This window comes from Vespula pensylvanica, chromosome 3 (assembly GCF_014466175.1).
Source record: "Vespula pensylvanica isolate Volc-1 chromosome 3, ASM1446617v1, whole genome shotgun sequence".
In the NCBI taxonomy this organism is placed as follows: domain Eukaryota; kingdom Metazoa; phylum Arthropoda; class Insecta; order Hymenoptera; family Vespidae; genus Vespula; species Vespula pensylvanica.
In genome coordinates this window covers 10,450,364-10,463,365 of record NC_057687.1, presented here as the reverse complement: position 1 = coordinate 10,463,365, position 13,002 = coordinate 10,450,364, and the positions used below count along the sequence as shown (strand labels likewise).

At 40.4% G+C, this 13,002-nt stretch overlaps 1 protein-coding gene and 1 long non-coding RNA gene across 7 annotated transcripts in view; one reads left to right on the top strand and one right to left on the bottom strand.

The window, feature by feature from the left end:
• LOC122627630 (netrin receptor UNC5C-like) overlaps positions 1-7,403 on the bottom strand; it is a 39,610-nt gene extending 32,207 nt beyond the window's left edge. For 4 of the 5 annotated variants that reach the window (XM_043808907.1, XM_043808908.1, XM_043808910.1 and 1 more), the window contains exon 1: positions 6,777-7,402. The gene's annotated coding sequence lies outside the window, so the exon portion shown is untranslated. Of the gene's footprint in view, positions 1-6,776 lie in introns of all 5 variants that reach the window. The other variant, XM_043808909.1, reaches the window with a different exon arrangement.
• Positions 7,404-7,463: 60 nt separating this feature from the next.
• Positions 7,464-11,669, top strand: LOC122627631. Of its 2 annotated transcripts, none has more exons than XR_006326891.1 (3): positions 7,464-7,678; positions 7,830-7,987; positions 11,244-11,669. It is a non-coding gene; the product is annotated as an uncharacterized LOC122627631 (long non-coding RNA). The 2 variants fall into 2 exon arrangements; XR_006326892.1 differs by having other exon boundaries at positions 7,568-7,659.
• Positions 11,670-13,002: the final 1,333 nt, after the last annotated feature.

Here is a 13,002-nt window from a genome sequence, read left to right as displayed (position 1 = left end):
CCCATAAAACGATCCCCAAGTCGTTCCACGTTATCGCGAGACGATATAGTACACCGTACGAGTTACGAGTTGGTAAAAAAAATGTCGAAGGTAACGCGTAGGCGATTCTCTTCCGTGATCGTTCTCTCCCGCGGAAGCTTCTTCCCGAACAATAAATACCATTGGAGAGTTCTTATCCGCATCTATCTCACTTTGTCTGACCTCTCGATTTGCATCCTTTGTGCTTGGCGCTTGCTCGTAAATCACCGTCGACGGGAAAATGCACGCGCTAGAAGCAACCAATAGGTAGAGAAAGATTAACCAAGGAGAACGGGAGAGACAGAGACAGAGACAGACAGAAAGAGAGAGAGAGAGAGAGAGAGAGAGAGAAAGAGAGAAAAGAAGATATTGACCGAAAGAAAGACAGAGAGGTAAGATTCGACGTGAAAGTCTCGTTTTGCGAAATTCAACGAAGCGTGAACATTCGCCTTTTCAGGCAAGCCCTTCCGCAAAATTCTCACGGGTTCTCTTTCCTTCGCAGATGGGATCGAACGCATGCCAGATGGATCTCTATTTTCCAAATCCTGCATCCGGTTGAGATGCATCTTTCAAGGTGAAGGAGAAAGATCTTTTCTGTTTTTTTTTTTTATTCTTTTTTTTTTTACAAAAGTCAGGTTTTCAGATTTTTCAATATCCAAAGAAAACAGAGATATATAGCAAAGGAGAATAAAGAATATCAGTTTTACCGTTTTCGAAGAAAACAAAAATAGAAAGATGCAAAATAGAATGATCAATAATAGATTCTTAATCGAGATTATGCAAGACTGCGCTCACGTTCGTCGAACTTCCTGTTCGGTGATATGTTCTTGCCAGTTCTTTACACGCGAACACACCTGCGTGTAAAATATGAGTACGTGTACCGCGTGAAAAACGGAAGCTAGAAAATCTTGCGTACAGTCGAACGTAGCACGGAAGCAAGCAAAGCAAGCAAGCAAGCAAGCAAGCAAGCAAGCAAGCAAGCAAGCAAGCAAGCAAGCAAGCAAGCAAACCACCATTCTCGACGAAGGCGTAACTAATGACGTAAAATACGCGTCGTTTGTAAGCGTTACGCCCGAGGTGAATCTTTTGCTCTTTCGTGTCGTACCGAGGACGCCGCTTTAATCTGATTTTCACGTTACGCGGACGTTGCAATTAAGTTCGCCATCATCGCCGGTACTGTACTCACGATGCGTTACGAGCTTCGTCAAGGGTACGAGCAACCTTTTCAGTCAGCAGAGCACGATTAAGAACGTTCACCTTTTGACAGACGGTGATCTACGAACAATAGATCTTTGACGATTCTCGAATTTCATATGATTTATCAAACTGTTCGTTATATTTATTTTTTATCTTTTTACTTCTTTTTTTCTTTTTTTTTTTTTTTTTTAAGAGATTTCTTTTACCGAATTATTTATCAAATAATCCTTGTTACGCGTTTAAACGGAATAAGTATTAATTATAAGAGAAACGCTGTCGCAGAAATGAAAAACGTTACATTAAAATATAAAATAACAGCTGTAAAATAATACCGACCGAACGTGAAATTCGATAGAAAGATTCGATTTATCGCTATTATAGATAATTAGCGGAGAACGACAGGACGAGGTGGTCTCACTTCGATCACAGCGAACACTATCGGAATTTGGTGAACGAAGTAATTTGATATTTTCAGCTTTTATCAGAGATCATTTTTCGTTCGCCGCCATTGATGTCAGCCTTTAATTATAACTCAGGAGACAGGAGTATTATTAACAAAGGTTCATCGGATAATGGAAAGCGATAAATTAATTACTTTGCGGCCCAACTAATTCCTGTTAATTACCGATAATCCGTCTGGGTTATCGAAACTCGAGAATGAATTTTCGTTAGGTGAAAACGAAATAGAAGTCGAAAGGCAAACGGTCGGCGAAGTAAAATGTTCAAAGAGACGCGTGTCAAGCTCGCAATGTTTACAGAAACGAAACGACTAAGGTGGTAATAGCGAAGGAACGTCGAAGAGAAGAGAAGAGAAGAGAGAGATGAGAATTTCGTGGACATATATAAAAGCACGTTGAAAACGGGCTTTTGCCGAAGGGTATTCTTCCATTTTTCTTTTTTTATTATTTCTTTCCTCTTCTATTTTTCTTTTTCCCTTTTTTTTTCTTTCATTATTTCCTTCCTTCCTTCTTTCCTTTTCGACTCGTTCGACTTCATTAGTTTTAAGAGTCCTTTTCTCTCGTGAAACACGAAACGCGTACCGTTCTTGTAACGATCGACTCGACTCGACTCGACTCGAGTCGAGTCGAGTCGAGTCGACCGACTACTCGAAAGTCTAACGTCGATAGAGCATAGGTAGTCCGTTTAATCGTTAATAACATTTTCTCGACGAAGTCAAATAAGGTGTCCTTCCTTTCGAGTATCGAACGAACATAGCCGCCACCCACCGTGTAGTTTCTACCAGGATATTGTCATTCGTCGAACGTAATCTATTCGCGAAAGAGAAAGACAGAGAAAGAGAGAGAGAAAGAGAGAAAGAGAGAGCGAACGCGTTACTAATTCTACTTCTATATCCTTCCTCTTTCTTCTTATCGATCCGGACTAGATTAAGCTCGGGAAATAAGAAGAAGAAAAAAAGAAAGAAAGAAAGAAAATTGCACGGCTTTAGAATAGTCCAGATCATATTTAACGAACGGACTAATTGGTTTTCAAATAAAAAGACAAGCCATTCGTCTTGATTGTAAATCAGTAACACGGTACTTACCGTTTTTGGAATCGACAGTCGAATACCCATTTACTTTGTTAATTTATTAACTATGCTATGGGATAGATAATGGTTACTGGTTAATGTCGATACACTCGTAACAAGCTTTCTCAACGATTTGCATCGATTGTTAACTTCGACAACGGGACGTCATCTTTTTTCTTTTTCTTTCGAAATACATTTCTTTTTTTCCTTTTCTCAAAATATTACGCTTTTGTGTTTTGTAGAACAAAATCGATAATCTCTTTACGTACATATTTTACTTATTTATTTCGACCTATCGACGACGCTATCAAATTTCGATTGGAAACGATATCGATCGTTGGAATCGATGAAATCGTTTAACCGAATTACGTTAAAAGCACGATCCACTGTAAACGAAATTGAATTACCTCGATGAACTAAAATCGAATTCGTCGTTGTAACATTCGCGTTATAATTAATGGGCCGCGTCATAAAATGCAAAAGGTATGACTTACTTCTCTCTACTGAGATTAATGGACGTTTCGTTAAATAGCACAATAATAACGACGAATTCTGTGACTGTTCTATAACTCGAACAAAGCGATTACTATTATTCTTGTCATCGTCATCATCACCATCATCACCGTCATCATCGTCGTCATCATTATTAATAATAATAATAATAATAATAATAATAATAATAATAATAATAACAATATTATTATTATTATTACTATTAATAATACTATGAACGATCATTATTAATCCGGCGCCAATGACGATTGATAAGTTCCGTCATTTCTCACAGCTTTAAAGCGAGATATCGCGGAATCATTAATTATTCGGTCAGATCAAATGAAAGCCAAAGGAAAGGCGCAATGTGTTATCCGGTTTGTAAGAGAAAGACGGAGAGAAAGAGAGAGAGAGAGAAAGAAAAAGAGAGAAAGAGAAAGAACGGCGGTGTCTCGGCAAACAACGTAAAAACTTGAGGATCGATCGAGAGGTCACGTGTGTCACGAATTATCGGTAACGGTGGCGATAAACGGCACGGATCGTCGAGAATATTGTGTTACCGATCGTTCGAACGAATATATATGGCGAATTTCAACATCGATATTCTTATAGGAGCACTCGAGACACGGGGAACACTGTGATACTCGATAGCATCGCACACGCTCACCGATCGTAACCGACGTATCGTCGAAGGTAGTAATTGAATCGATCGTTTTGCAAATCACCGTCGCTCCTGCTGCAACGTAGGATCGAAGGATTACGTTGCCCTCGTCCTACGACGTACTACGATCTTCCAACGGAACATCGAAATGTTCTATCGAGTATCTCGATGGTGGTTATAGCGGAGAATTGAAGGAGGGGAATGCCAGTTACGGAATCTTACTACAAATCGTTCACTTCGTTCTCTCTGCAAAAAGATCTTTGTAATTTCTTCCTCCTTCAGATATCGAATTTAAACTAGAACGAAATAGATAAATAAAGAGACAGAGAAAGAGAGAGAAAGAGAGAGAGAAAGAGAGAGAGATTGTGGAACGTGCCTCTTCTAACGACCAGTTTGTTGCGTTCATCGATCGGTAGATAGTGTAATACTTGGGGAAAAAAAAGTTGTGTACGATTTATTATTCCACTCGCAAACGGAGACAACGTTTTGATATTTTTGTTGTTGTTGTTGTTGTTTTTTTTTTTTTTGGTCGTATCGTATATGTGCGTATGTTTCTTTTTTTTTCTCCCGTCCGTACTGTCTCTTTTTTTACGTAGAGGTAACACGTTCGAAGAGAGATCAGAGATCGAAACTTGGATTTCTATTTCCACGAGGGGAGGCGTTCACTTTTGCAAACGTAACTCTGACAGTTGGCAGGAAATACGGACAACAGTTATAGGGTTAAAACGCGCTCGTGAATTCAGCACGATACGTATCTCGGGAATATTCCTAGACAGAGAGAACGGATGCAAGTTTAAAGTAAAGGTAGAGGGTTCGTTGGTGGCGCTCGCGTTCTCTCGCATACGCACCTATATACATACATACGTTTGTATAATATATATACATATATATATACATATATACGTATATGTATATGTATATGTATAGGTATATTTCGCATAAATCCTCGAAAACTTATTGCCACTGTAAACGGCCAACCAAAAGGGACGTGATCCCGTAGACGTAATTCTAGTAAGTGCACTCGAATGTTTGTAAATCTCACATTCGCTACCACGGCCGCATATGGAAGGATATTTTACGGTTATGCGTTTTCCGCGTTAGCCTTCGTAAGAGAACTCGACTAGCTAGCGGCTATTTATCCCTCTCGTAGACTTGGACCTAACGCGTTTGCTATAAGAAGAAAAATGCTAGACGACCGCCAGCCGTAACACCAACGCTGCTGGCTCGTCCGACATGCGTTCGCAAAATGTTTCTAGTTTATCGCCGACGTGACTCGCGTTTTATTTCCGCTCGGTTGTTCCGCCCTCCTCCTATGCTTTGAAATAATAAAAATGAAAATAACAAAAAAGGGAGGGAAAAAAATAAAAAATGCCAAAAAAAAGAAAAATAGAGAGAGAGAGAGAGAGGAAAAAAAGAAACAAAAAAATCATCTATGTGCCTCTAGGCACATAGAGCCAATTCGATTTCGTACGTGAAAACGAGTCGGTCTACGTTCATCGATGCGAACGAACCAACGAACGAACGAACGGACGAACGAACGAACGAACGAACGGACGAACACATTTTCGTCTCGGAAATTTGTTTGAAAAGTTTTTCTCGCCTCTCTGTAAAAAGGGACGAATGTAGGAGGATGAACACGATATAAAAGTATTACCGTTCGTGTCATAGGGTCACGATGAAGATTAGTACCATTGGCCGAGTGCCAAGATAGGATAGGAGGAGTATAAGTATAAATAGCTCGCGTCAAACGCGTTGTATGCGAGAGTTAAATAACTCCGCTTATTCCCTACGGAAGGAAGGAAAAAGTGAGGGAAAAAGAAAAAAAAAAAAAAAGAAAAGAAAAGTAATAATGGGAAATCGAACGATGGCTCTGACCTTATCCATCAGTACGAGCATTGTTATAAAACGGATAACATGAGCGCATTCGTGTTAAACGTATCTATGTGAAATGAAACGATACAAAAGAAAAAATATGAAAAATAAATAAAATAAAACGAAATAATAAAAAAACAAAGGAGAAAAAGAAAAAGAACGAAAAAATGAACAAACAATCGAGAGGAAGCAACAAGTAAAGAAGGAGAAATGGTTCGTGTCGCTTCGCGTTTATTTAACGACTCGATTTGAGCGCGGTAACGCGATACAGTCCGTCGGCAAGATAACCACCGAGGTGTCGGAGGTAGTCGTGTATATTCGATTAAAAGAAAAAAAAAAAAAAAAAAGAAAGAAAAGAAAAGAAAATGCATAATTTCAAGATAATTTAAATTTTTTCGAGAAAGGATATTCGTCGGATAGGTAAGTAAGTACTTATATACCTACACGAGAAACTCGTAAATCGTGTTGCGTAGTTTGTCTACGCTGACGTTTCTAAAAGATCGAAAAAGCACAGCGGGAGTTCTTTAGGGGGTTGCCAGTCGAACGTCTATCTTCTCCTAATTTTGTTCACCAGAGAAGTAGAAGAACAAGATAGATAGATAGATAGATAGACAGATAGATAGATAGATAGACAGAGAAAGAGAGAGAGAGAGAGAGAGAGAGAGAGAGAGAGAGAGAGAGGGAGCTATTGAGATTGTGCATTCGGTCGAACGATTCGAAAATACTTTCGTCCTGGCATCGAGAATAGAAAGTCTTCATTTCGATTAAAATTTGTCTCTAATATTTTTTTATGACTTCTACGTCCTAATAAATAGTCATCTATTCGATCCGTTGGAGGACGACACGTCAGACGATATAACACGAATATATTTATAAGAATTATATTACAAGTATACTAGACATTTTCGTTTCGTGTAAAAGAAAACGGAAAGGTCAAGAAGAAAAAGAGAAAAACCGAGGAAAAGAAACTTTCTCTCATAAATACATGTACACTGTGTTATCACTTACTCGTAAATTCGATCGACCGATCGTAGTTATCCATAAACGGGCTGGCACTTTAACCCCACCGCACTTACACTGTTATCATCCATACAGTTCGTTACACCGTGCTTGTCTTGTCAGCGTCGTGTTTCGACCTGTTTTTCGACGATATTCAACTTATCCTTGGAAAGAAAAACTTGGTCGTGTCCGCCGACAGAAGATCGATCGAAAAGTAGAAGTAGAAGTAGAAGAAGTAGGAGACGGAAGAAAAAAAGAAACAAATTCGAAGAAACGAACGAGTCGGTATATAACACTAAAATTCTCGTCACTCCGGAGCACCGTATCGTCCTACGCACGTATGTTTACGCACTTGATTTAAGAAAGAAAAAAAAAAAAAGAAAGTAAAAAAAAAAAAGGAAAACAATAAACAATCGTATCTCGTAATCGCATTTCGTTCACATATATTTATATAAATTCGATCGATAATATTATCCGATCATGGAATGATTCGTATGAAAAATAAATCGTTTCGATCGGACAGGCCGTATAATAGTTTTAATAAATCGAGCATCGACGAGTCGATGAGTTACGAGAGATCAATCTCGAGAAAGAAACGGACACGAAGAGCCCTAACAAACACGCGCGGCTCATGTCGGCCAACTGACTCGTAGCAGGAAAGACTCGGGGCCCTTCGGCTCTTGGGCGCCGGTGCTGGGCGGCCGTAACGGCGGCGGCTAACGGCGGCGGTGGTGCTAGTGGTGGTGGCGGCTATGATGCTGGTAGGGGAGTTTATGGTGGGGAGAGTGTGCCAGAGTAGGTAGAAAACGATCTGGTGGGGGAAATGAGACGTCGAGTATCTCTACCACGCGCCGGATGCTGCGGAGTAGCTCGCGAGCTCTCGCGCGAGTCGGTTTGTTTTTCTCGTATTGGTAAATTTTCATAAAAACAAAAAAAAATAATAATATAGAAACTCGTCGAGTCGTTCATCATACCTTTCAAATCTCAATTTCTCGCGATCCAATATTTAATTCGCGCATTGTTTCATTACATTTTTTTTCTTTTTTTTTCTTTTTTTTTCAGGCATGATTTCGGATGAAAACACGCACTTTCTCTTTTAGGCAGACATGTGCGCTTTTATGGAATAGTATTATTGTATAAAAAGACAAAGAAAGAAAAAAGAAGAAAGATAGAGATTTCAAAAAACGTTCGTACAACTTATGGAGAACGTCAAACCACAGGTAAATTTTACGTGAACCAAAAAATACATCGGCTCTCTCGAATTACCGAGCCAACCGGGAAGGGTCGGTGATGTATTGCGTTCGATATGCCTGTCAAACGCTAGTCAGAATCGGTGCGGTAGAATTATGAGAATACTTTGGAAAAAAAAAGCTTTGGGAATCGAAATCCATCGCTAAAAGTCATCGTTGAAAAACATAAAGTCGAACGGTTAAAGAGCAAAGTGTAGGATACCTTTAGAAAAATGTAGAAAAAGGTACGGTTTGATTATCGTCAAGACCAAAGTAAAGAAAGCTTCGAAAGACTTTCGAGAAAATAAAGAGATAGAGATAGAGAGTGAGAGAGAGAGAGAAAGAGAGAGAAATTTAGCCCCTCGCGTTCCGGTTTTTTTTTCGAAACGAAAAAACGCAGCCGTTTCTCGGCATTTTAGTAGGTGTACAAATTTGTTTTTTCACCAAATAAATACGGGAGTCATTTATTTAGGAAACATCCCCTTTCACCGTCTTCCCTTTTCCACGAAGGTAACTCTTATCAGGCTACAAAACCCCTCAGGGCTAGTGTAGTACTTGTCGCAGCGTTAACGTCCGTTCGGATAAATAAATATTGACCGTCGAGTCGGGTACCGCAAACAAATCCATTAATAACAGGAATTTAATCCCATTGCGGAGCTTGCAACGTAGCGATCGGGAATGGTACACGTTGGAGCCATTCGGTTCGAACGTTTTCGGTGTCAATTTATGTCCATGAACGTGAACGGATACAGCGTTAGGCTAGAATAATTTAATAACGTTCGTTTCCATGCGTTACCCCCACCATGAGTACATCGAATGTTACTCCCTTCTCTCTTACACCGACGCAATTAGCAAAACTATAATCAAATATGAGGGTGAAGTAGTGGGGGCGACGGGCGGTGGTTAGGGTGGGATGACGAGGTGGGGGAGAGTTGGCTGGTGCTTAATATCGCCGTTCGAATTTCGCGACGAGTCTCGTTAACGTGTTACGAAAGCAAACAGACATGGTGGAAGAGAGTGGAAGCAGAAATCGCTTCTGTCTCCTTTCTCTCTCTCTCTCTCTCTCTCTCTCTCTCTCTCTCTCTCTTTCTTTTGTTCATCGTTTATCCTTTTCTCTCTTTTTCCTCTTGGGGTGGATGATCCGAGGACAGTCGGAGAAACGACGCAAGGTGTAGAAAATGAACGATTTCCACATTTTCTGCGACCGAGTAAGTCGCAAACTCGTTATCGTGGAAGACAATTGTACAGCGGAAATAACCGTAATTACTATGACATCGTGATAATAAAGTAAATGTAATATTTTTACGATCGTATATTTTGTCACGGAAAATTCAAAAACGAGAGGTCGAGCTTGCAAATCTAATTTTATTCGATATTATTATTACCCTGTGTAATTTTTATTTCTTTTGAATTTGTCGTAATTAATAATTCGTAATTTTCATAAATTCGATTTGTAATCTTTTACAGGTCGATATTCGGATACGTGGAAATATCCTTTTCGTTCGATGACAATCTCGAATTTCGAATTCGATATCTTCGAACACGTTGCTTCGAGTTTTATTGTCGTTGTTCATTGCATCGGAAAGCTACCGCTTTGTAAGTTTCTTTCGAAGGATGCTGGTAGAAGAATTTTGGATCAATGGAGAACATGTGGACCGAGCTTGTTTCTTTTGTGCTCGTTTAGAGGCCCTCCAGGTTCTTTCTTGTATCGATGAAGGGAGAAAGAAAGGGACACGCTCGTAACAAGCTTTAAATTCGTGTTCGCTTTCTGTTATCGAAAATTCGAATCGTATTGCGTTTTAACCAATGAAATTCGTTCGGTAGCACGATCATCAATTAGAATTTCGTTATTACGAGACCATAGTTAGATAATTTGCATAGGATGATCGTATGAATTTCTAAAGGGTCGCGAAATAAATTTCAAATATGCTAATACTTTCAATAATGTACCGTCCTACGATTCTTACCCAGGAACGAGTTTGAAAACGTTCGAGAATCTTTAAATATTTATCAAGAAGAATTTACGTATTCTATTAAACACCGAAGGGGTTGCTGCGAATCGCTTTGCAAAATGCATATATTATTCAGGATGTTTTCCGATCTCATCTCGAACATTAACCGCAGTGTGTAGGTCAAACGACGATATTTATTCATGGTTAACTTGGGGATAAGCTCGGTTACAGTTAGCGTATTTCGTAGCTCTAACAGAGCCGCTAATCGATAAACAAGTATCCCTCGGAGCTAGACAATAACGGAGGGAGTTGAAGAAGAGAACGGAGTAGTTTGGTCATACCCTTCGCCGAAAGCATTCTTTGCCCTATTCTCTTTTCCTACATGGTGTCTCGCACTAAAATAGAGAAGATGATCTGCTCGTAATCCTATATAAACACGGTTATTTTTATCCCATTACAGGGCGGTTCCGTAACGGTCATCATCGTTCTCGTGGTTGTCGTCGTCGTCGTCGTCCTCGTTTTCGTTGGCATAGTTTTCGTGTTCGTATAGCTTGGAGCCTGCTGCATAATAGTACGTTCGGTGTGCACGCGGCTTTAAAGGTTACCGACGACCAAAGAACGAGAATGACCGCAGGGTTCTTTCGAAGGGTGTACCACTGCCACACCCCCTCCAGTCTGGTACCTACGAAGCTGCTTTAACAGCAGGGGGTGCTCGAACCACGGCCATGATAGCGTTCCATTTACCTCGGTCGTTCCTTGCCAACAGATTCTCGAAACCCTTCGAAGATACTTACACTCGTAACATTCCTTAAAGTCCTACGTTTTTCACGATCATCCTCGAAAGAAAATCTTCGACACTCCGACGGCCGAGAAGGCAACGAGAGAACAAAGACTCCCGTCCCGACCGAGCTTCAAAGATTTATTATATAACTCGTGTCCCTTCCCTTGTAAGTAAGGGACACTCATGGTCGTTTTCTGATTTCCCAGAGAGAAAAAAGGGTAGCCTGAGTGGTTCCACTCGCGTCACGCACGAAAATCTCGAGGGTTGCTACAGGTGAATCTTTTTGTTTTCTTTTTCTTTCCTCTCTTTCTCTCTCTCTCTCTCTCTCTCTCTCTTTTTTTTGATCTCTTCTTGCCTCGTAATCCTATCCTCTTATTTATGCGATTAACTCGTCTGTTTACACGAGAATCGTGAATATGTTTTCCGGTAAGAATACTTTTACTTTCTTACATTTTATTCTATTTATTGTATTTGTATGGATAAGCTTGTATCTTGTTGGTTTATCTACTCTTAGGTATATTATCGGCACAAAGACGTTTGATGTTCGATGGCGCCGAAGAAAAGGGCCAAGGGACTTGAAATTCGAAAATAATGCGGGTTCTGGTCAAGAAAAAAGGAGGGATGAATCGGACGTTCGGTTGGCTGGCTTGCTGTCTGAAACACGTGTCGCCCACTCCTTTTCGAAAGTGTATCTCAGTCGCACGTGACGCGTTCACGGATTCGTCGTTTCTCATTTTCGAGTCCTGTCTGCCTTCTTACAACGATCTACGACATGCGGCATCACGTAGTATCGCGGAAAACACGCCATTTACGAGACGCACGTGCCGGAAACGGAACTGACTCTTTATCGTTCAAAGAAGAACGCCGTGTGAACGAACATTGACTGTCTATACGGAGAAATGAGAAATAAAAAAATAAAAAAAAAATAAAAGCAAACAGAAAGAAAAGAAAAATAACGAACGAACGAACGAACGAACGAACGAACGAACGAACGAACGAACGAACGAACGAAAAATAAAAAGATAGGAAAGGAAAATTTTCGAGGTGGACCTACGAGGTGGTCCTTCTTTGTCGTCGTGAAATTCAACGTCGAGTAGAAACCACCTCGTTTCACTCGAATGTTTTTTCGTGAACCCCTCGCATTCGCTTTCTCCTTCTTTTCTCCCACCTTCCCCCTCCCACCCCTCGTTTTCGCTCTCGTGAGTTGCTTTTCTTAAGAGGAAACTCTTGTAAGGTCGTTTCGTTTCGCCAGGAGGTCAACGAAGCTCGTATCTCCCTTTGGATCTACTTCTCTCTCTTTCTCTCTTATGCATATCTTCGATATTCTATGCTACTTGAATTGAATCGAGGGTGAGACGATTCGGTTTACATAAATAGAAAAATTCGTATTCTCCATACATATGTAAAAAAAGAGAGAGAGAGAGAGAGAGAGAGAGAGAGAGAGAGAGAGGAAAAAAAAATAAATGACGTAAGACGAGGAAGTCTCCTTTGGGGAACGATCGAAGTTTACAAAAAGGTCGCATAAACGAATTGGAAAATTTTCTAGAGGGTGAACATCGTCGTAGGAGCACACACACACACACACATACATACATACGCACAATTTAATTCTTCGAATCACAATAGTATAATTGTCGTTGACGTTAAGACGTAACGAACTCATTCAATGAATTTAAATATACGGCTATCGCGTACCCACATATTTTTATGTTCGAACGAATGACAGGGAAATTGGATGTTCTCAATTTTTTTTTCTTTTTTTCTTTTTTCTTCAGATATATCGTATATCCATTTGGATTCTCGTAGGTAGTCGAAGTAAGCTGGTAAAAGGAAGAACACGCATTGGGGACTCCGAGACGATCGAATTGTAACGTGAGAAAGACGAAGAAAGAAAATCCACCTTCCAAGTAACTCGCGAGGGAAACTCTACAGAGGGTGGAGAATATTTTTTACGCTAGCGTCAGCGGGTCCATTAATTTTCAAGAGGAAAATCGACGTCGACTACGTCTTGGGTTACGATGCGAGCTCTCTCTCTCTCTCCCTCTCTCTCTCTCAAGCCCCACGAGTGAAATCCGAGCTTGTCCCGTTTCTCGTAGACGTCGTCCCGTGATAGAGAAACGTTGATCGTTCTGCGGACGATCGTCTCGAAAGGAAGGACGTCGAGGGACCCGAAGAGGAAAAGACGGATGTCTTTGGTCGTGAGCGATGCATTTGAAATATTCTGAGAGAAGCAAAACGACATTCGCGTGCTTCGAAAAAAGATCAAAACAAAA